The sequence below is a fragment of the Salmo trutta genome, chromosome 5 (genome assembly GCF_901001165.1).
Source record: "Salmo trutta chromosome 5, fSalTru1.1, whole genome shotgun sequence".
NCBI lineage: Eukaryota > Metazoa > Chordata > Actinopteri > Salmoniformes > Salmonidae > Salmo > Salmo trutta.
The window spans coordinates 25,107,126-25,129,737 of record NC_042961.1 but is presented as its reverse complement, the minus strand read 5'-3'; the positions used below and the strand labels follow the sequence as shown (position 1 = coordinate 25,129,737).

The 22,612-nt window shown below is 43.8% G+C and overlaps 1 protein-coding gene across 1 annotated transcript in view; it reads left to right on the top strand.

The window, feature by feature from the left end:
• Positions 1 to 22,612, top strand: part of LOC115193952 (serine/threonine-protein kinase 32C) — a 150,643-nt gene that overhangs the window by 73,201 nt on the left and 54,830 nt on the right. The window lies entirely within an intron of this gene.

Sequence of the window (22,612 nt, the reverse complement as noted above, 5' to 3'; positions counted from 1 at the left end):
TGCTGAGCATGGTGGCTAGTCACCTTTAACATGCAAAATCATATGCAAACGTTGTATTTATTGATTTTAGTTCAGCTTTCAATACAATGCAAATACACACACTGCTGAAACGACTACTGGACCTGAATGTCAACGGAGGCCTCGCAGGTTGGATCAAGGACTTTTTAACTGGCCGCCCACAGAATGGGGCCTCTTTGATGAACTGACCCTGAACACAGGGTTCACTGCTGTTGTTCTCTATCTACACTAACGAGATGAAGATCCAAGGAAACAATGTGAGCCTTTTTAAGTATGTGGATGACATGGCTCTGGTAGGACTCTTTTTTTAAGAGATGCTACGTCAGATGGGGACAGCTATTTTAAACAGGCCAACAACCTTTAAGAAAGGTGCTGGTCAAGTGGCCTCCACCTCAATGTGAAAGACAAAGGAGCTGATCATCAATGGCAACAACTTTCCAATGTCCCAACCACCCTCTCTGAACGACCAACCAGTGGAGGTGGTTGAGTATTTTAAATACCTAGGGACACAAATTGATAACAAGCTGAGTTTTACAGAGAATGCAGACTATTTTTTTAAAAGCAAGCCTGCGCCTGTTCTTAATCAGGAAATTAAAGGGGTTTGGGGTCAGCCAGGATGTTCTGGAGAGGGTGTACAGCAGCTTGGTGGAGAGCATCCGCACGTTCAATATGACCGTCTGGTATGGTAATCTGAGCATGAGGAGCAAAAGCAAACTGACCAGAATAGTAAACACAGCCAGGAAAGTAATTGGTCGACCAAAGGCACAGTTGAGCAGTCTGTTCCACAAGGAAACCAAAACGAAGGTACTGGCTTTCGTTGGCAACCCCTCCCACCCTCTACACCCTCAGTTCAAGGGGCTTCCCTCTGGCCGGTGCTTCAGAATGCCCATGGCCAAGAAGAACATGTTCAAGCATTAATTCGTTCCCTGTGCTGTTGGACTACTAAATGCAACATAAATTGTATTAGTATATGTACTTATCTAGCTAATGCAGTTGGATCAGTGGTCGTTTGTGAGTGAATGTATTAATGTCCTCTGTGTTAGTGTATGCAACATGATGGACTGACTGGTTTAAATGTGTATGATGTGAGAATGTGATTATTTTAATGGAAGGTGATGCCAAAGAAAAATATCCATCCTGGATTGACAAAGTTTTATTCTATTCTATATAAAAGTGAGTACTAAATCTCTCCTCATCCATCTTTCAAGCACCCACATTGGCTTTTATTTAGGGGAAGTATGTTCGTTGTGAGAACTAATGAATTGATGGGAGGCAGGACTTCCAGACTTGATATGGCGGTTGGCAACCAACTTTAAGGTGCATTACCGCCACCAACTGGACTGGAGTGTGGACCTCAGTTCACCTTTCAATCATCCATGTGGGTATATGCTCCTAAAAAGCAATGAGGAGATGGCATGTGTGTATATGCTCCTAAAAACCAATGAGGAGATTGGCGATGCGGAACTTGCAGCGCATCAAGCGTCACAAATGTAACCAAGTTCTATTTTAGCGGCTGGCTACGCAGACACTCTTGATTCGTGCGAGCAGTGTGGGTGCAATGATTTGAATAACATGTATGTGTATATTTATTTTACAATGCTTCCGCACGTGATGCGACTGGTGTGGTCAGCATGTTATTGGCCAAGCTGAATTTCTTCAGCCTCCTGATGTTGAAGAGGCGCCATTGCGCCGTCTTCACCACACTGTCTGTATGGGTGGACCATTTCAGATTGTCAGTGATGTTTTCCACCGAGGAACTTGAAGCTTTTCACCATCTCCACAGAGGTCCTGTGGATGGGGCGTGCTCCCTCTGCTGTCTCCTGAAGTTCACGATCAGCTCCTTCATTTTGTTGATGTTGAGGGAGAGGTTATTTTCCTGGCACCACTCCACCAGGGCCCTCACCACCTCTCTGTAGGCTGTCTCGTCATTGTTGGTAATCCGACCTACTACTGTTGTGTTGTCTGCAAACTTGATGATTGAGTTGGAGGGTGCATGGCCACGCAGTCATGGGTGAACAGGGAGTACAGGAAGGGACTGAGCACGCACCCTTGTGGGGTCCCTGTGTTGAGGATCAGCGTAGTGGAGGTGTTGTTTCCTACCTTCACCGCCTGGGGGCGGCCCGTCAGGAATTCCAGGACCCAGTTCCACAGGGCGGGGTTCAGACCCACGGACCCGAGCTTAATGTTGAGCTTGGAGGGTACTATCGTGTTGAAGGCTGAGCTGTAGTCAATGAACACCATTCTTACAAAGGTATTCCTCTTGTCCAGATGGGATAGGGCAGTGTGCAGTGCGATTGCATCGTCTGTGGATCTATTAGGGCGGTATGCAAATTGAAGTGGGTCTAGGGTGTCAGGTAAGGTGGATGTGATATGATCCTTAACTAGCCTCTCAAAGCACTTCATGATGCCAGGAGGGAGGGCTACAGGGCGATTAGTCATTTAGTTCAGTTACCTTTGGTTTATTGGTTACAGGAACAAGGGTGGACATCTTGAAGCAAGTAGGGACAGCAGACTGGGATAGGGAGAGATTGAATATGCCCGCAAACACTCCAGCCAGCTGGTCTGCGCATGCTTTGAGGACAGGCTAATATGTTTAATTAGTTTTGATTTAGAATGGCCCGTTTATCAAATGGGCAGGAACGGGGGCAGAGGGGAAAATAACATAATCTGGTTATACACTCAAGTAGGGAATGGAAGTAGCTTTCCTGCCTGTTTGTTCGGGTAGGCTACTCTGGTTATTTCACTCCCACATCAACCACTGTTTGAGAAGCAAGCAGCCTCACGCTGCGTGACAGGTGAAATTCCATCCAAACTCTATGCCATGGGCTCCCCAACCCTGTTCCGGAAGCTAACAAGTGCTTATTTTGGGAAACCATGTGAAATCTGTTTGGGAACATTGAAAGTAACATATTTCCACAACAAACCTATTTAATTAAACTGTTGACAGCTCCTCTCTCTGCATGCTTGAGAAAGTAATGATGGAGAAAGGGGAGGAGATGGACACTCACAGTGGTGAGAAATTCTGTAGCTAAAGGTAGCCTAATGTGTCATCTTATTAATTATGAAATTATAAAAATTCTCTATTACTAGGCTATTCAAAATCAAATACAAATTGACTAATGTAGGCTAACTCTGTAAGCCGCCCTGCACAATCAATGATCCAACTGCATCGCCTAGGCCTAAACATTCTCTCCCAGATGCATGAATAGAAACTTTGGAGCGTAGCATAAGGTCCATCCAGTATGCATAACAACAGAGTCCACCCTCAAAGCCGATTTACTAGAATTTGTATACATTTCGAATATAGGCTAGTTTAATGAAAGACATCTTAAATCCGTTTTTTAAATGTTTTTCTGCAGTGCATAATATGCGGTAGGATATGTATTGTATGAGGAAGGGCACAATCTTTATTTTTATAAAAATGTATTTCAGGCTTGGGCTCATATGTAGCCTATGCGTATGTATAAGCTCTATGTCTATGGGTGTTTGGAAATAATCTCCTTAGAAAGCGCTGTCCATTTCCTTGTTAGGCTTTGAAACAACATCCACAATGACCTTGTTTTCCACTCAGTTTCAACCTGTTGTTGAACTTCTTTCTTTAAATTGATCAATCACAGTGAGATGAGTTAAAAGCACGATACTGTTTTGTGTTTTTTGATTTTCGATTGCATTGATGTCAGAGTGGTTAGAAAGACAACAGAGCCCTTAGTACCAGGCCATTAGCCAGTTGGATACTACCAAAGCATGTCCAGAGTGTATAAGTGGAGATTCTGCGACTCAATGGTCATGTGGAATTTTACTGCGATCATGACTCATGACTGCTGGTGTGGCGGTATTATGGTCACCGCAACACCCTTAACCCTATCCTCAACAGCACTACATATCCACAAAGCAGCATCCATTATCATACCAAAACCTTGATCTTAGTTGGGCTAGGATAACAGTACTTCAGGTCTCAGGGCGGGTGACATCACCACACGATGGCTACTAGGGCTTTCTCACTTTGTCTTTCCTTGATTACTCGCATCCTATCTCCTCACCTGTATTGTATTGAAACTGTATTGGAGAAGAAGGTACAAGGTCCCTCCCCTCTGACTTTCTTCTCCACTGGGTTTTTAGAAGGAGATGAGGAATCGAGGAAGAATGAATTGTGAAAGAGCCTAGCACTCACCTGTCAACTAGCTCACATGTGCCACACACTCACCCCTCTGTTACACTCACTGACCTCCTTGTCCTCATCAACCTCAGCAGCCAGCAGAGCAGACTGTGTGAACTGAGTTATACTGTCGGTGGAATAGGAGGGGGTGAAAGGGGTGTGACTGTAGCAGACGTGAGCTGCAGGTGAGTTCTAGTAGCCATTGTGATGTGATGTCTTCCCCCCCCCCCCCCCCCCGAGACTTGGAAGTAGTGTCTCCTCCTGTCAATCACGAAAGTATCTATATTTTAATACTGTAAGCATCTCGGCTACGGGAGGATCCCCTCCTGCAATTATGCGCCAATTTACTTCATTCTGCTACACTCACTGTCCTCCTTCAGTGGTTGGCATGCTAGATACAAGTGTAATTTGATTAGTGTTCTTGGCCTGGTCAGCCATACAGGGATGGAACTCGTGTATTACATAGCTAATTTGCAGCCCATGTAAAAGTGGCCCTTCACTGTGGTCACTCTCCAGGGTATTTTTCTCTTGCCTCCACTATCCATGCTCTACCCTTTTGGTTACAGTGGATGAGAGATTATTTATGGCATCCATGCCGAATGCAGACATGATGGGATTAGTATTGGCCTCGTGGGCATGTCCAATGCACTTGTACATGTGTCTTGTCATTTCTATTCTGAAACAGGATTCGCAAATCCTCACACATTTAAAAAAAAAAAAACATTTTGCTGAGATGTTTTCCCCATTTTGAAATGATACTATAAGAAAAAGGAAAAGCACACACATCTGAGAACTTGTGTGTTAATCATTTGCCAATAACTTGAAATCAAAGAAAAGGCTTATACTGTTAAGATCAGTGTGTGGGTTTTTCTTTTTCATGAGACAATGAGGATAACCATGTTGAAGGATACCACGTTTAACTTCTACAGCTACTGCACATGCCTTCATTAAATTGATTGATTAGTGCAAGCCCTACCCTTGAAATGAAGGTAGGCCTTACGGATGACATGCTCGGTAGAGAAACATTATCAGCAAAATTCACGATCAAGAGGGCGTGCAGAAAGCAACATTTTAAAGTTAATTTGATTTAATTTCAAAATACGTGTTGCTTGAAATAAAGTTGCAATTTGTTTGCTTCATGTTATGTATCATCCTGGGGTAATTATATGCAGTTAAATTATCACCACAACGTGTCGTCGCTAACATTTGTATTATAGTCTAGCTTAGCTAGAGGACCTAAGGGGAGGTCGATAATACATGCCTAGCACAAGGCAGGTCCTCACCGGCAACAACGTCGCCTATGGGCACAAACCCACCATCGCTGGACCAGACAGGACTGGTAAAAAGTGCTCTTCACTGAAGAGTCGCGGTTTTGTCTTTCCAGGGGTGGTGGTCGGATTTGTGTTTATCTTCGAAGGAATGAGCATTTTACATTTTAGTCATTTAGCAGACGCTCTTATCCAGAGCGACTTACATTTCATACATTTTTTTCCCGTACTGGCCCCCCGTGGGAATCGAACCCACAACCCTGGCGTTGCAAACACCATGCGTTGCAAACACCATGCTCTACCAACTGAGCTACAGGGAAGGCCAAGGACTGTACTCTGGAGCGGGATCGATTTGGAGGTGGAGGGTCCGTCATGGTCTGGGGCGGTGTGTCCCAGCATCATCGGACTGAGCTTGTTGTCATTGCAGGCAATCTCAACGCCGTGCGTTACAGGGAAGACATCCTCCTCCCTCATGTGGTACCCTTCCTGCAGGCTCATCCTGACATGACCCTCCAGCATGACAATGCCACCAGCCTTACTGCTCGTTCTGTGCGCGATTTCCTGCAAGACAGGAATGTCAGTATTCTGCCATGGCCTGTGAAGAGCCCGGATCTCAATCCCATTGAGCACGTCTGGGACCTGTTGGATCGGAGGGTGAGAGCTAAGGCCATTCCCCACAGAAATATCCGGGAACTTGCAGGTGCCTTGGTGGAAGAGTGGGGTAACATCTCACAGCAAGAACTGGCAAATCTGGTGCAGTCAATGATGAGGAGATGCACTGCAGTACTTAATGCAGCTGGTGGCCACACCAGATACTGACTGTTATTTTTGACCCCCCCTTTGTTCAGGGACACATTATTCAATTTCTGTTAGTCACATGTCTGTGGAACCTGTTCAGTTTGTCTCAGTTGTTAAATCTTGTTATGCACATAGAAATATTTACACATGTATAGTTTGCTGAAAATAAACGCAGTTGACAGTGAGAGGACGTTTCTTTTTTTGCTAAGTTTATATGCTTTAAGAGCTTCCAATGCAACAGTTGGGAGTACTTAATTATCTACATTTATTTCCCAAAACATGTCTGTCTGTGTGTTGAGATATGAGGTAAACTCCTTATCTCCAAGTAACATTGTGTTGAAACGCCATGTCTTTGTTATTAGCATAGGAGGTTTAATCTTAAACGTGAAGGACAATGGGTTATGGTCCGTAATTATTCTAGGAAGGTATTTACATGAAGAAACACAGTCAAAGAAAGAAACGTTTACAATAAAAAGTACATTCTTGAATATGAGTTATGGGCATGAGAGTAATAGGAGTATTGATGACTTGTCTGAAGTTGCATTCCGCTCACAGTTAAAATTAACCCCCAAATAACATTCCAGTTACATTGAGATCATTTTAGAATAAGGTTGTTAATGAACTTTGGGTCATCTTCATTTGAGCAATATCAATTCAGTAAAGTAACTTTTTCTTGTGGCAGGTTTCCTTTTACCATTATAAAACGTCCATTTGGGTATGTAGTAATTTCTGTAGACTTAAATTAGCCTTTTTTTTAAAATCATTGATCATTTATGCTCATCTGGATCTTGAGGAGTAAGTGGAGGCAGTGGTGGAAAAAGTACTCAATTGTCATCCTTAATACAAAATTACTCAAGTAAAAGTGAAAAATTCATCCAGTAAATTATTACTTGAGTAAAAGTCAAAGTATCTGGTTTGAAATGTACTTAAGTACAGAGGTGGAAAAGTACTCAATTGTCATACTTGAGTGAAAGTGCAAAGGCCATTTTATATCAAATTCCTTATATTAAGCATTTATTTACTTACAGGACAGACAGGCACACTCAGACATCATTTACAAACACAGAATTTGTGTTTAGTGAGTCCGCCAGATCAGAGGGAGTAGGGATAACGACGCGTTATATTGATAGGTGTGTGAATTTGAACATATTGCTGTCCTGCCTGAGCATTCTAAATGTAATGAGTACTTTTGGGTGTCAGGGAAAATGTGATATAAAAAAGTACTTATTTACTTTAGGAATGTAGTAGAGTAAGTTGTCAAAAATATAAATAGTAAAGTACAGATGGCCCAAAATATGACTTAAATAGTACTTCAAAGTACTTTACACCACTGAGTGGTGGAGAATGCCAACCCATCCCAAGCTCGCCCAAACCTTTCACTTTCTATTGTTGATAGGCGAGTTTCTTGTAAAAAAAAAAAAAAAACAGATGTTGCCGGGTGCACAATTTTGGGCTGGGTGCACAATTCCATTGACATTCCATGTCACACATGTTCATGTATTCAGGTAGCCTAGTGGTTAGAGCGTTGGACTAGTAACCAAAAGGTTGCAAGATCGAATCTGATATGTCGTCGGCTCCTCGGTTTAGTTTAACTGCCAAGAGTGTGAAAGACTGCTTTGCTCTGGGGATCACAGGAAATCACAGGCCTTTGCCAGCTCTCCATGCTTTACAGCAACAAGGGGAATCATAAGGGAAGCTAACAGCATGAGAAGGACGAGAGGTAAAAGCTTTAGACGTTTGGTTAGCAATTGCAGTGTTTCATTTATTTCCTCGCAAAGGGCAGATGATTGGCTGGAGAAAGTGGGTCTGTGTGCAGGGCAACAAGGGAGGAAGGAGGAAATAGAAAGGGGCCATGAACCGCAGTGTCACCATGAGAGGGCAAAATAGGTTTTTAAAGACTTCTTTCATCCCCTGAATTGTCCACTTTACCAATCGGCTTCCATGATGGAGAAACCAGAGCCTGCTTTTACTCCGCAAGCTTCTCCTCTTCCAACACAAACCTGTCATCTACCTGATGTGTCTCTTCCCACACCCTCTCTCCTTACTCACATAGATCCATAAGAAGGAGGGAAATGGTATTAGTTTATACTAGACTGTAATGAGCCTATGACAAAGACAGAGGGAGAAAAACCTGTGTAGGGAAGAAGAGGGAAGGAGAGCAAGATGGAGAGCAGCTTTTATTTGTGCTCCTGCTAGAAGGGAGGCGGGCAATTAGATTGTGTTTTGGAGGGTAATAGATTTCCTCCTGACATTTCTTCCTCTAATGCTGTAAACCAGCCATCTGCCTAGCTGTAATGAGGAGACATGGGCCTTTGTGGACAATTCAATTCAGTTAGACCCTTCTGCTGTATGGTGCTGGATAGCTGGAGCAGCTCAAACACATCACTCTGCCTCTGGCGCCGCAGTAACTTGATAATACCTGAGACGTGACAGCTGGGGTGGGCTGTAACATCCTGGTACTAGGGATGGGCATGAGTAATCCAGCACTCAAACAGACGTCAAAACTCGATCTTAAACCAGAGACCCAACTTTGTTTCAAATACTGTAAAACTTTTTGGTGGAATGTGCTTTGTGGCTTGTCATGGAAAAAATGACATTTTAACTTATGGGATTCACAAGCTACATTCCTTGATGACAGTTTTATCACAAATTCAAAATGGACTGGATTAAAGTAGGGAAATATGTGGGGAAACGGATACGTGGAACACTGCAGTCAAGGACACACTTGTGCAGTCTTTGAAAGGCTAGCACGCACTACAAGCAAAGTGGTAGAACTCGTTTTTTTCAAGTCATAATAACATTAGACTTTATTCTGTGGCCGAGGGCACAGAAAAAGACTCAATGCCCAATTTCGTGGAGGGTCTATTTAAGCAATAAGGCACGGGGGGGTGGTATATGGCCAATATACCACGGCTAAGGGCTGTTCTTAGGCACGAAGCATTGCCCTGAGGTGCCTTATTGCTATTATAAACTGGTTATCAACGTAATTAGAGCAGTAAAAATAAATGTTTTGTCATACCCGTGGTATTCAGTCTGATATACCATGGCTGTCAGCCAATCAGCATTCAGGGCTTGAACCATCCTGTTTATAATCAAGGACATACTAGAAGATGACACTGACTTGGGAATCAAGAGAACACACAGAGCTCTGGCCTCAAACCCCCTCAGCGTCACCCCACCAAGATCCATAGTTGCATGTTTCCTACAATTCTCAGTCAAAGAGAGAGTCCTCCGTGCAGCCTGTTAACTTCCAATGTCAATGGGTGTTATTTGATCATGACTACGTGGGAAAGATACTGAAAAGAAGGAAGGAATACACAGCTATCAAGAAGGCACTAAACGAGAAAGGGATTCGCTTCCAAACACCAAGGATGCTAGTATTTCTGGATAGCAGCCCGGCTTCATACGAGCATATGGACGAGGTGTCTGAGCACCTGAAGTCGAAGGGCATCCCAGTGGAGTATACCGCCAGAAGACCGGTGACTTTACCATTGGAAATACTCAAGCAGCTCCCCCCATGACCCGTGGTGGGCGAGCAGAGTCGTGGAGAAAGAGGGAGGTTTCCTCAGCGAGAGGACATTCACATTCGAGATCGACTCAGAAATTTCCAACTCGAAGATAGATGTTACTGAATAGGATTTAACGGACTTAAATTACAGCCAGCTGTTAGACATATTGGGCCGTTATGGTTGACTTTGCAAGAGGTAAAACGGCTCCCCAATTTTTCCCCACTGCTGTTTAAGGGTGAGTAGCCTAAGGTATGTGGCCTATACTGACACCTTAAGTATGGTTAATAACAGATCTATTAGCCAATGATGAATGACACTGACAACGTCACGGAAGGCTATAACATGAAGAGGATGCAATGAATGGATTGCATATGGTTGATGGCTTATTTTACACATAGTAGGTTATTATAGGCTATATACTCACCCCCTTAGCACACAATACCAATACACCTTTCTCTTTGATTCAACCGATGTGTCTAGGCGACCAATACGTTTTGGAACCAATACGGTTTTTTTTGCAACTGTGTCACGCATTTTGATACTTGAGCGAGGGGCCCCTCAGGGGGTCAGGCTCATCCCCCTCAAACTCCAGAGGCAGGAGACAGTCCTCTGACACCCCCACCCATCTTCCTCTCTCCCGAACTTTTGCTCGCCTCCAGCACACTCACTGTTGGAGCAAGTGATTCTGAACTTACAATGGCTAGCCCCAAGTCGTTATTTATATATATATATATATATATATATATATATATATATATATATATATATATATATATACTGCTCAAAAAAATAAAGGGAACACTTAAACAACACAATGTAACTCCAAGTCAATCACACTTCTGTGAAATCAAACTGTCCACTTAGGAAGCAACACTGATTGACAATACATTTCACATGCTGTTGTGCAAATGGAATAGACAACAGGTGGAAATTATAGGCAATTAGCAAGACACCCTCAATAAAGGAGTGGTTCTGCAGGTGGGGACCACAGACCACTTCTCAGTTCCTATGCTTCCTGGCTGATGTTTTGGTCACTTGTGAATGCTGGCGGTGCTTTCACTCTAGTGGTAGCATGAGACGGAGTCTACAACCCACACAAGTGGCTCAGGGAGTGCAGCTCATCCAGGATGGCACATCAATGCGAGCTATGGCAAGAAGGTTTGCTGTGTCTGTCAGCGTAGTGTCCAGAGCATGGAGGCGCTACCAGGAGACAGGCCAGTACATCAGGAGATGTGGAGGAGGCCGTAGGAGGGCAACAACCCAGCAGCAGGACCGCTACCTCCGCCTTTGTGCAAGGAGGAGCAGGAGAAGCACTGCCAGAGCCCTTCAAAATGACCTCCAGCAGGCCACAAATGTGCATGTGTCTGCTCAAACGGTCAGAAACAGACTCCATGAGGGTGGTATGTGGGCCCGACGTCCTCAGGTGGGGTTGTGCTTACAGCCCAACACCGTGCAGGACGTTTGGCATTTGCCAGAGAACACCAAGATTGCCAAATTCGCCACTGGCGCCCTGTGCTCTTCACAGATGAAAGCAGGTTCACACTGAGCACGTGACAGAGTCTGGAGACGCCGTGGAGAACGTTCTGCTGCCTGCAACATCTTCCAGCATGACCGGTTTGGCGGTGGGTCAGTCATGGTGTGGGGTGGCATTTCTTTGGGGGGCCGCACAGACCTCCATGTGCTCGCCAGAGGTAGCCCGACTGCCATTAGGTACCGAGATGAGATCCTCAGACCCCTTGTGAGACCATATGCTGGTGCGGTTGGCCCTGGGTTCCTCCTAATGCAAGACAATGCTAGACCTCATGTGGCTGGAGAGTGTCAGCAGTTCCTGCAAGAGGAAGGCATTGATGCTATGGACTGGCCCGCCCGTTCCCCAGACCTGAATCCAATTGAGCATCTGGGACATCATGTCTCGCTCCATCCACCAACGCCACGTTGCACCACAGACTGTCCAGGAGTTGGCGGATGCTTTAGTCCAGGTCTGGGAGGAGATCCCTCAGGAGACCATCCGCCATCTCATCAGGAGCATGCCCAGGCGTTGTAGGGAGTCATACAGGCACGTGGAGGCCACACACACTACTGAGCCTCATTTTGACTTGTTTTAAGGACATTAAATCAAAGTTGGATCAGCCTGTAGTGTGGTTTTCCACTTTAATTTTGAGTGTGACTCCAAATCCAGACCTCCATGGGTTGATAAATTGGATTTCCATTGATTTTTTTTGTGTGATTTTGTTGTCAGCACATTCAACTATGTAAAGAAAAAAGTATTTAATAAAATTATTTCTTTCATTCAGATCTAGGATGTGTTGTTTAAGTGTTCCCTTTATTTTTTGAGCAGTGTATTTCGCTATTGGCCTTGTTGACTACGAACTTTCTTAACCCAACCGTGGGACAATGTTTGTTCCCACACTCGGGACTCTGATTCTCTATTGGTTACACTGACTTTTGGCCTCCCATCCCATTCTAACCACCTCTCGCTGGTTTTGTATTCATGTTACCTGAGGAAATTGCTCTACAATATGATCTTGTTGCCATCTGATGCACATTCCGATGTCATAAATCAGCACTGCAGAGTTCTCCCTGTCCTATGCCGTGCCTTGATTGTATTACTGTTGATGATATCTGGAAATGTGCATGTACACCCTGGCCCACCTACTGTTGCTAGCCCCAATTCTGACTTGTGCTCTGATATCTGCTTCATTGATTTCTGCTCTTGTAAAAGCCTGGGTTTTCTGCACGTTAACACTGGAAGCTTATTACCTAAAATTGATCAATTGAAAGTGTGGGTTCACAGCTCCAATACAAATGTGTTGGTTATTACTGAGACGTGGATAAGGAAGAGTGTTTTGAGTGCTGATGTTAACTTTTCTGGTTATAAACGTTTCAGCAAGACAGATCTTCTAAAATTGGGGGAGTGGCAATCTTTACCAAGGATCACCTTCAGTGCTCAGTTGTCTCTACCAAGTCTGTCCCCAAACAACTTGATTTGCTGGTTTTAAGTATTAAACTTTCAAGTAGATTTTTGTTAACTGTTGCTGGGTGCCATCGTCCTCCATCAGCACCGGCCTGTACCCTACCTGCCCTAAGCTCTCTCCTGGCTCCTTACACTAAGTCTGAATTTGTTCTTCTAGGTGACCTACATTGGGACATACTTAAACCACCTGACCAAGTCCTAAAGCAATGGGACTCCCTAAATATTTCTCAGATTATTACCAATCCCACAAGGTATGACTCCAAACACCCAGAAAAGGCTACTCTTCTTGATGTTATCCTCACAAATAATCCTGATAGGTATCAGTCTGGTGTTTTCTGTAATGACCTTAGTGATCACTGTTTTACAGCCTGTGTTCATAATGGCTGCTCAGTGAAACGACCTGTCCTGATTTGTCATAGGCGCTTGCTAAAAAAAATTGAATAAGCAAGCCTTCCTTCATGAACTGGCCTCTGTAAAATGGTATAGAATCAGCTTGATCCCCTCTGTCGAAGATGCTTGGTCCTTCTTTTTTGATATTTTCAGTGGTATTGTTAACAAACACGCCCCCATAAAGAAAATGAGAATTAAAAACAGGTTCAGCCCCTGGTTTGACCGTGATCTTGCAGAGTTACTTGTGGCTGCTTTGCGTGATGTATTGTTGTTTCTACCTTCTTGCCCTTTGTGCTGTTGTCTGTGCCCAATAATGTTTGTACCATGTTTTGTGCTGCTACCATGTTGTGTTGCTACCATGCTGTGTTGTCATGTGTTGCTGACTTGCTGTGTTGTTGTCTTAAGTCTCTCTTTATGTTGTGTTGTCTCTCTTGTCGTAATGTGTGTTTTGTCCTATATTTATATTTATATTTTATTGTTTTATTTTTAAACCCAGTCCCCGTCCCCGCAGGAGGCCTTTTGCCTTTTGGTAGGCCGTCATTGTAAATAAGATTTTGTTCTAAACTGACTTGCCTAGTTAAATAAAGGTTAAATTAATTAATTAATTAAAATGAGGGCTGTCCCCAACTAAAACAAATCTTGGTCGACCTAGAGTAGTCTTTTCTTTCGACTAATCGATTGGTCAAAATGTTTAAACATATTTTTCCCTATATAGACACACCCTATGTGTTTTAATGAAGTCAACTATATGTGAGGCTACTGAGCTTGTCTGATGCTTCAAACACACTGTGATTAAATAATTAAGACACAAATGACTCGAGGGAGCCAGAGATCAAGATAGCTTAACGAGAAGAAGAAAAAAACCTGTTCTCGACCCTCGTCCTCCCGCTGCTGCTGGCCTTCGCAGATTCTGCTGTTACGCTTCTGCTGTTACGCTCCTAATAGGCTACGCCAGGGGTCGGCAACCTTTTCCATTTGTAGTGTGATGTATCTTGTCTCCTATTTTATCCTGTATGTAACTCCCTCAGGTGTCATTTCATCATATGATCTGGTTGCCACTGTTTTCACCACACGGGCCTCAACGCTCCATGTATTACCGTCATGCATTTTCACCCTATCGTTTGGACTGAGTGCACCGATCGCCTTTGACCCTTTGTCATAGTACCTTTTTATGTTCACTCTTTTCTCTCTGTTTAAGAATGTCCTTGTCGTCCTTCTGTTTCTAGGAGTGCTGGAAACCTAGTTTTGAGTTTCCTGTTGAACAGCAGCTCTGCGGGAGACAGACCATGTTTTAGTGGAGTAGCCCTGTAGTTTAACAAAGCTAGATACGGATCTGTCTTTGAGTCGAGAGCTTTCTTAAGCAGTAGTTTCACTGTTTTGACACCATTCTCGACTAACCCATTAGACTGTGGGTACAGTGGGCTGGATGTGACATGCTTGAAACTGTACAGTTTAGCAAAATCTCTGAAAGCTGAACTGTGAGGCATTGTCCATACGTACTACCTCTGAGACCCCATGATGAGCAAAGAATGACTTAATGTGAGTTATCACCTGACTAGCAGTAGTGTCCTTCAGCAAAGCCATCTCTGGGTTAAGAGAGTAATAGTGCATCAGTAGAACGTAGTTCTTGTCCTCAAGAGAAATTATATCTATTCCTACTTTGCCCCATGGTCTCAATACCTATTGTTTCCTCAAACCACATTGGCTCTTTGCTCTGTTTTGACCTATATTTCTGGCATGTTTCACAGGCTCTGACTGCTCTATATCAGCATTCATATTGAGATCCTGAGTGGCACAGAGGTCTAAGGCACTGCATCGCAGTGCTTGAGGCGTCACTACAGACCCGGGTTCGATCCCGGGCTGTATCACAAACAGCGTGATTGGGAGTCCCATAGTGCGGCGCACAATTGGCCCAGTGTAGTCCGGGTTAGGGGAGGGTTTGGCCGGGGTAGGCCGTCATTGTAAATAAGAATTTACAATGAGAACTGACTTACCTAGTTAAATAAAGGTTAAATAAAAAATGTATGGTATAGATTTGGGCCAGAAACAGTCTCTGTACCCTTGGTGGTGTGTATGTTAGACCCTTCTTTGCAATAATAACCAAAGGTTTATGATCTGTTTCGGCCCACACTGTGTTTTACCATGTGTAAACACATGGAATTTCTCACATGCATATGACAGTGTCAATGCATCTTTCTCAATGTGAGCATAGTTATACTCAGAAGTTGTCAGAGCCCTAGAGGCATATGCGACTGGGCGCCATCTATTGCCATACTGCTGTAACAACACTGCACCTACAGTGCCTTGCATAACTATTCACCCCCCCCCCCCATTTTGTAGAGCCACCTTTTGCAGCAATTACAGCTGCAAGTCTCTTGGGGTATGTCTCTATAAGCTTAAGCTTGGCACATCTAGCCACTGGGATTTTTGCCCATTCTTCAAGGCAAAACTGCTACAGCTCCTTCAAGTTGGATGGGTTCCTGCTGATGTACAGCAATCTTTAAGTCATACCACAGACTCTCAATTGGATTGAGGTCTGGGCTTTGACTAGGCCATTCCAAGACTTTTAAATGTCTCCCTTTAAACCACTCGAGGTCTGTGCTGCTGTCCTTCGAAGTTAGCCGTTTAGCTGTTGCTCTTCCTTTGCTAACATACTCCACTTTGCATAATGTGTCACTAAGAACACCACTGTCCATTGACCGTATGTGACTATGAGTCACCTCCAGCTCGACGCATTTGTATTGCTCTTTCTAGTGTCAGTTCATTGTCACCAAGTAACTTTTCTCTCAGCCCCTTGTCTCTCACCCCATGACAATTCTCTCTCGTATCAGCAAGTCTGCAATTGGACCAAAATTAAACTGACATTTCAGTTTCAAGTCCATAATAAATTCCTCAACAGTCTCTGTTGCATTCTGACATTACTGTTGAAAACATACCTCTCAAATGTCTAGTTTCTTCTGGGAGTACAAAAAGACTGAAATGTAGCCAATACCAGTTCATAATCTGGTTGCTCTTCATCCATTAGCTGAAAGCTGTTGTAGACATCAATGTCGTCCGAGCCAGCTACTGTGAGAAACAGTGTGACCTTCTGTGCGTCATCTTTTAAGCCGCTCCTGTTGCTGTCAGATAGAGGGTGAAACGCTGCTTGAACCGCTTCCATTGCTCTTCAATATTGCCGTTAAGTTTCAGTTCTGTTGGAGGCTTTAGCAGCTCCTTGCCGTTAGTCAGCTAGCACTGCAAAATGACTAGCTACATGCACTGTACGCTCTTATCTCCGGCATGTTTATTTTTACCTCAGTCTCCTTAGCCCAGTGGCAAGTTAGCTAACGTTAGCTAGTTGACGTGAAGCCTCATGGCTCCGTTCATCATCTTCGACCAAAACTCGATGATGGATGAGTCAAAGGCGAGTTCTGTCACTCCTGGTAGCATGTTGTATCTTCTTGTCTAAGAAATACTAAAGAAAACTGTTTTTTTAAAACATAAGCCCATCTTTATTCAAGTTAACCAGGAATTAACAGTAAATGTATTACTGGTGTGCCATCCCCACGGCCTCCGCAATGGATTAGTCCACTGAGACGGGTGAGTCAGACAGGTGTCTCGTGCCATAAAGAATATTTATATATTTTAGCCTGCTCAACTAAAATAATCTTGGTTGACCAACAGCCTATCCACCAAGCAATCGACCCGTCGACTAAATGAGGTCAGCTCTAATATTGATGCATCATCAGGAATTTAAGGTAATAAGTCTCATTGTAAACGTATTGGGGAGTGCCATCAAGAGAAGTAAGGTAATGGCAAAGATGAAATGGGAGAGAGTTGACATACTATTCTGGCAGGAAACTCAATTACCCACTCCTGAACACGAGAAACTCAAGTAAATGGGAATACCTTTTTCTCTTCTTATAAAACAGCTATAAGGGGTGTTGCAATTTTGATCCCAAATGCAGTTTAAATTTGAGCTTTATATCAAAAGTAAAAGACAAGTAGGGTACATTTATCTTTGTTAAATGTAAACTGGATCATAAAGAATTTACATGATTTAATGTATATGCGCCCCCGGGTCTTCTTTAAGGTTTTTAATTTAATTGCCACAGAAACCTCTGAGACTCTTGTCTGGGGAGGGGATTTTAACATAATTTTAAACTCAAAATTGGACAGCACGAATCAGAATAGGAAAAGGAGTTAGGTTGCTAAAAAGATCAATAGTATATTACAAGATTTAGGACTGATTGATGTGTGGCCAACTTCCATATGTCATAAAGGGAATATACTTTTTACCCAGCCCACCACGCTGAATACTCCAGGTTAGATGACTATTTTTTCATGTACAGTGCAGATAGGCACAGGCTTAAGGATTGGCCAGAGGGACTTATCAGAGCTTACCTAACTCTGCACCTTGATAGCAAACAAATGTTTAATTATTTGTGTTACTATTTTTGAACTTTGCATCAAATTAAATACAATTTTTATTTATCACATATACCGAACCAACAATACAGTTTTTTGGGGGGGGTTTTACCCCCTTTTTCTCCCCAATTTCATGGTATCCAATTGTTAGTAGTTACTGTCTTGTCTCATCGCTACAACTCCCGCACGGACTCGAGAGGCGAAGGTCGAGAGCCATGCGTCCTCCGAAACACAACCCAACCAAGCCGCACTGCTTCATAACACAGCGCGCATCCAACACGGAGGCACCGTACACCTAGCGACCTGATCAGCGTGCACTGCGCCCGGCCGGCCACAAGAGTCACTAGTGTGCGATGAGACAAGGATATCCCTGCCGGCCAAACCCTCCCTAACCCGGACGACGCTAGGCCAATTGTGCGCTGCCCCATGGGCCTCCCGGTCGCGGCCGGCTGCGACAGAGCCTGGGCTCGAACCCACAGCTCACTGCGATGCAGTGCCTTAGATCACTGCGCCACCCGGGAGGCCCCCAACAATACAGTTTTAAGAAAAAAGAAATTAAAGTAACAAATAATGAAAGAGCAGCAGCAAAATAACAATAGCGAGGCTATATAGCGAGGCTATATACAGCGGGTACTGGTACAGAGTCAATGTGCGGGGGCACTGGTTAGTCGAGATAATTGAGGTAATTGAGGTGATATGTACATGTAGGTTATTAAAGTGACTATGCATAGATAATAACAGAGGGCAGCAGCAGCGTAAAGGGGGGGGGGGCAATGCAAATAGTCTAGACTTTGCGCTCCGGGACTGCTCGCCGTGCGGTAGCAGAGAGAACAGTCTATAACTAGGGTGGCTGGAGTCTTTGACAACTTTTCCTGGCCTTCCTCTGACACTACCTGGTATAGAGGTCCTGGATGGCAGGAAGCTTGGCCCGTGATGTACTGTGCCGTATGCACTACCCTCTTTCGTCGGAGGCAGAACAGTTACCATACCAGGCAGTGACGCAACCGGTCAGGATGCTCTCGATGGGGCAGCTGTAGAACCTTTTGAGGATCTAAGGACCCATGCCAAATCTTTTCAGTTTCCTGCGGAGGAATAGGTTTTGTCCTGCCCTCATCATGACTGTCTTGGTGTGCTTGGACCATGTTCGTTTGTTGGTGATGTGAACGCCAAGGAACTTGAAGCTCTCAACCTGCTCCACTACAGCCCCATCAATGAGAATGGGGGCATGCTCGGTCCTCCTTTTCCTGTAGTCCACAATCATCTTCTTTGTCTTGATCACGTTGAGGGAGAGGTTGTTGTCCTTGTACCTTACAGTCAGGTCTCTGAACTCCTCCCTATAGGCTGTCTCGTCATTGTCGGTGATCAGGCCTACTGTACCACTGTCATCGGCAAACTTAATGATTGTGTTGGAGTCGTGCCTGGCCGTGCAGTCATGACTGAACAGGGAGTACAGGAAGGGACTGAGTATGCACCCCTAAGGGGCCCCCCGTGTTGAGGATCAGCGTGGCGCATATGTTGTTACCTACCCTTACCACCTGGGGATGGCCCGTCAGGATGTCCAGGATCCAATTGCAGAGGGAGGTGTTTAGTCCCAGGGTCCTTAGCTTAGTGATGAGCTTTGAGGGCACTACGGTGTTGAACGCTGAGCATCGTAGGGAAGGGCTCGTATGCAAGCTTTTCACTGTAAAGTCTACACCAGTTGTATTCGGCGCATGTGACAAATACAATTTGATTTAATACAAGCATGCTGAATTAGCCAGCATTCAACGAATCAATGGGTACGGTTACATACACACAGTAATATAATTATTGTGGATAATCAGATTAATATAATAGCTTGATTAAAACGTTTACATGTTCTGCAAGAATAACAATTTCCCTAATAATCCTGTTTACATGGACACATCTGTAATCAGGCTTTCTGATGGCGGTCTGATAATTGCAGAAAATCTCCCCCCAAAAAATAAACATTCTACCACAGCGATCATGTTATTTTTGGTAATCATATTTGATTCTGAATTCAGACATGTAGAGTTTAAAACTATTAATAAAATGCATACATTCAGTTTTGCACCCACTTCACTCATGCTAAAGAGGGAGGGTCACTCGGCAGGTGCTAGCACATGTGCAGATCAAATACACAGCTGAAACGCCGATTTAAGGTGTTTACCTGTCCTAATAATTCGAAAGATTGCCCAGAAAACGTGATGTTTTAATCGGCATATGCTTACTTCGATTTTGACCTTACGCCAATTAAGATAAGCAGAGTAAGGTGTTTGCGTGACTATTGCGTAATCTGCCTACTGCCATAATCAAATTAATATCAGATTATTACTGTGCATTTAAACGTACTCAATAAAGATCGATTTGATCCTATATCTGGAGAATAATGATTACAGGGAAGTATCCCCTGCTATGTTGTGAGATAGAGCTAAGGCGGTTATTAGAGGGAAGATCATAGCCACATCATCTCTCAATAAAAATATTAACACACAGAAACTGATGAAATTACATAAATCATTAGGAAGCTTAGAACGATCTCGTAGTCATCTCAAAGACCCTCTTACACGATATATACAAAAGTATGTGGACACCCCTTCAAATTTGTGGATTCTGCAATTTTAGCCACACCCGTTGCTGACAGTTGTATAAAAGCGAGCAAACAGCCATGCAATCTCCATAGACAAGCATTGGCAGTAGAATGGCCTTACTGAAGAACTCAGTGACTTTCAACGTGGCACCGTCATAGGATGCCACCTTTCCAACAAGTCAGTTCATAAAATTTCTGCTCTGCTAGAGCTGCCCCGGTCAACTGTAAGTGCTGTTATTGTGAAGTCGAAATGTCTAGGAGCAACAACGGCTCAGTCGCGAAGTGGTAGGCCACACAAGCTCACAGAACGGGACCGCCGAGTGCTGAAGCGCATACCGAGTAAAAATCATCTGTCCTCGGCAGCAACACTCACTACTGAGTTCCAAACTGCCTCTGGAAGCAAGGTCAGCACAAGAACTGTTTGTCGGGAGCATCATAAAATGGGTTTCTATGGCCGAGCAGCCGCACACAAGCCTAAGATCGTAATGCACAATGCCAAGCGTCGGCTGGAGTGGTGTAAAGATCGCTACCATTGGACTCTGGAGCAGTGGAAACATGTTCTCTGTAGTGAATCATGCTTCACCTTCTGGCAGTCCGATGGACAAATCTAGGTTTGGCTTATGCCAGGAGTACGCTACCTGTCCCAATGCATAGTGCCAACTGTAAAGTTTGGTGGAGGAGGAATAATGGTCTGTTTTTCATGGTTTGGGCTAGGCCCCTTAGATCCAGTGAAGGGAAATCTTAACGCTACAGCATACAATGACATTCTAGACGATTCTGTGCTTCCAACTTTGTGGCAACAGTTTGGGGAAGGCCCGTTCCTGTTTCAGCTTGACAATATCCCCGTGCACAAAGCAAGGTCCATACAGAAATGGTTTGTCAAGATCGGTGTGGAAGAACTAGACTGGCCTGCACAGAGCCCTGACCCCCATCAAACACGTTTGGGATGAATTGGAACGCTGACTGCGAGCCAGGCCTTATCGCCCAATATCAGTGCCCTACCTTACTAAAGCTCTTGTGGCTGAATGGAAGTCTCCGCAGCAATTTTCCAACATCTAGTGGGACGCCTTCCCAGAAGAGTGGAGGATGTTATAGCTGCAAAAGGGGACCAACTCCATATTAATGCCCATGATTTTGGAATGAGATGTTCGACGAGCAGGTGTTCACGTACTTTTGGTCATGTAGTGTATATTGCATGCATGAGATTCAAAAGGTAAAACAGGAAATTAATCAGATTTATAGTGAAGAAGTAGAGAAAAAGCTCAGGTTCCTGAAACAACGATATTAGGAAGCCGGCTCAAGGCAACAAAATTACTAGAATGGAGACTCAGAAAACAAAAAGCACAGAATACAATTTTCGAAATAAAAGACCCTAAAACAACAATGATTACATTCAAATGGGATGAAATACAGAATATATTTGAATCATACTATACAAATCTGTACAAGCAACCAGAGAAGGCAGATGCACGTACAATCAAGCTTCTTTTTTTTTCTCACTTGATCTCCCCTCAATTGGGACACAGCAAAACGTTAGACTTCAGAAATAGCCATTGATTAAATGTAATAATGCAATATCTAATCTAAAAGTAAACAAGTCTGCAGTCACTGATGGCTTCCTTTCAGAATGGTTCAAAGCCTTCAGAGAACAACTAACACCTCTACTTCAGTCCTGTTTTAACTAGACTCTGCTCGAACGCCATCGTGGAGAGAAGCCATAATATCTGTAATTCCAGAGGGTAAATATAAGAAGGAATGCAATTCCAAAAGACCTATTGCAATTCTTAATGTGGATTATTAACGGTATGCATCAATAATAGCGAAAAGAATGGAGGACATGAACCCAGAATTGATTGGTGGGGATCAAACTGGTTTCATATAAATTAGACGGACACAGGACAACATAAGGAGAACACCACGTCATGGACCACATCGGTCAGGATAAGACAAGTGCTATATTAACCAGTCTAGATGCAGAAAAAGCATTTGATTCAGTGGGATGGGATTATCTATTCCAAGTTATGGATAGATTTGATTTCAACAAAGTGATACAGTGCATCAAAACACTACATTCATATCCGACTGCCAGAATAAATATTTAATGGACATTTGTCACAAACAATAAGTCATTAGCACAGGCAGTAAGCAAATACCCATCCTCAGGGGAATAACAATAAGAGGCAGTGAACATAAGGTATACATGTGTGCTGATGACGTTCTGATATTTCTTAAAGACCCAGGCTCAAGTGTACCTACAGTAGATTGACGAATGTTTCACAAACATTTGGAACATTTTCAGGGTATGTCCAGGGTACACAAGACCCAAGGCCTTGTATATAATTATACCCACATCAAGAGCTGAATAGCAAATATAACTTCATCCATGAAGTATATTGGAGTAAATCTACCAAAAGATACACCAAAACTTTCTGAAAGAAATCATGTTCCCATCAACAAGAAAATATATGATGACCTGGACAGGTGGAATTCACTTCCTTTGGG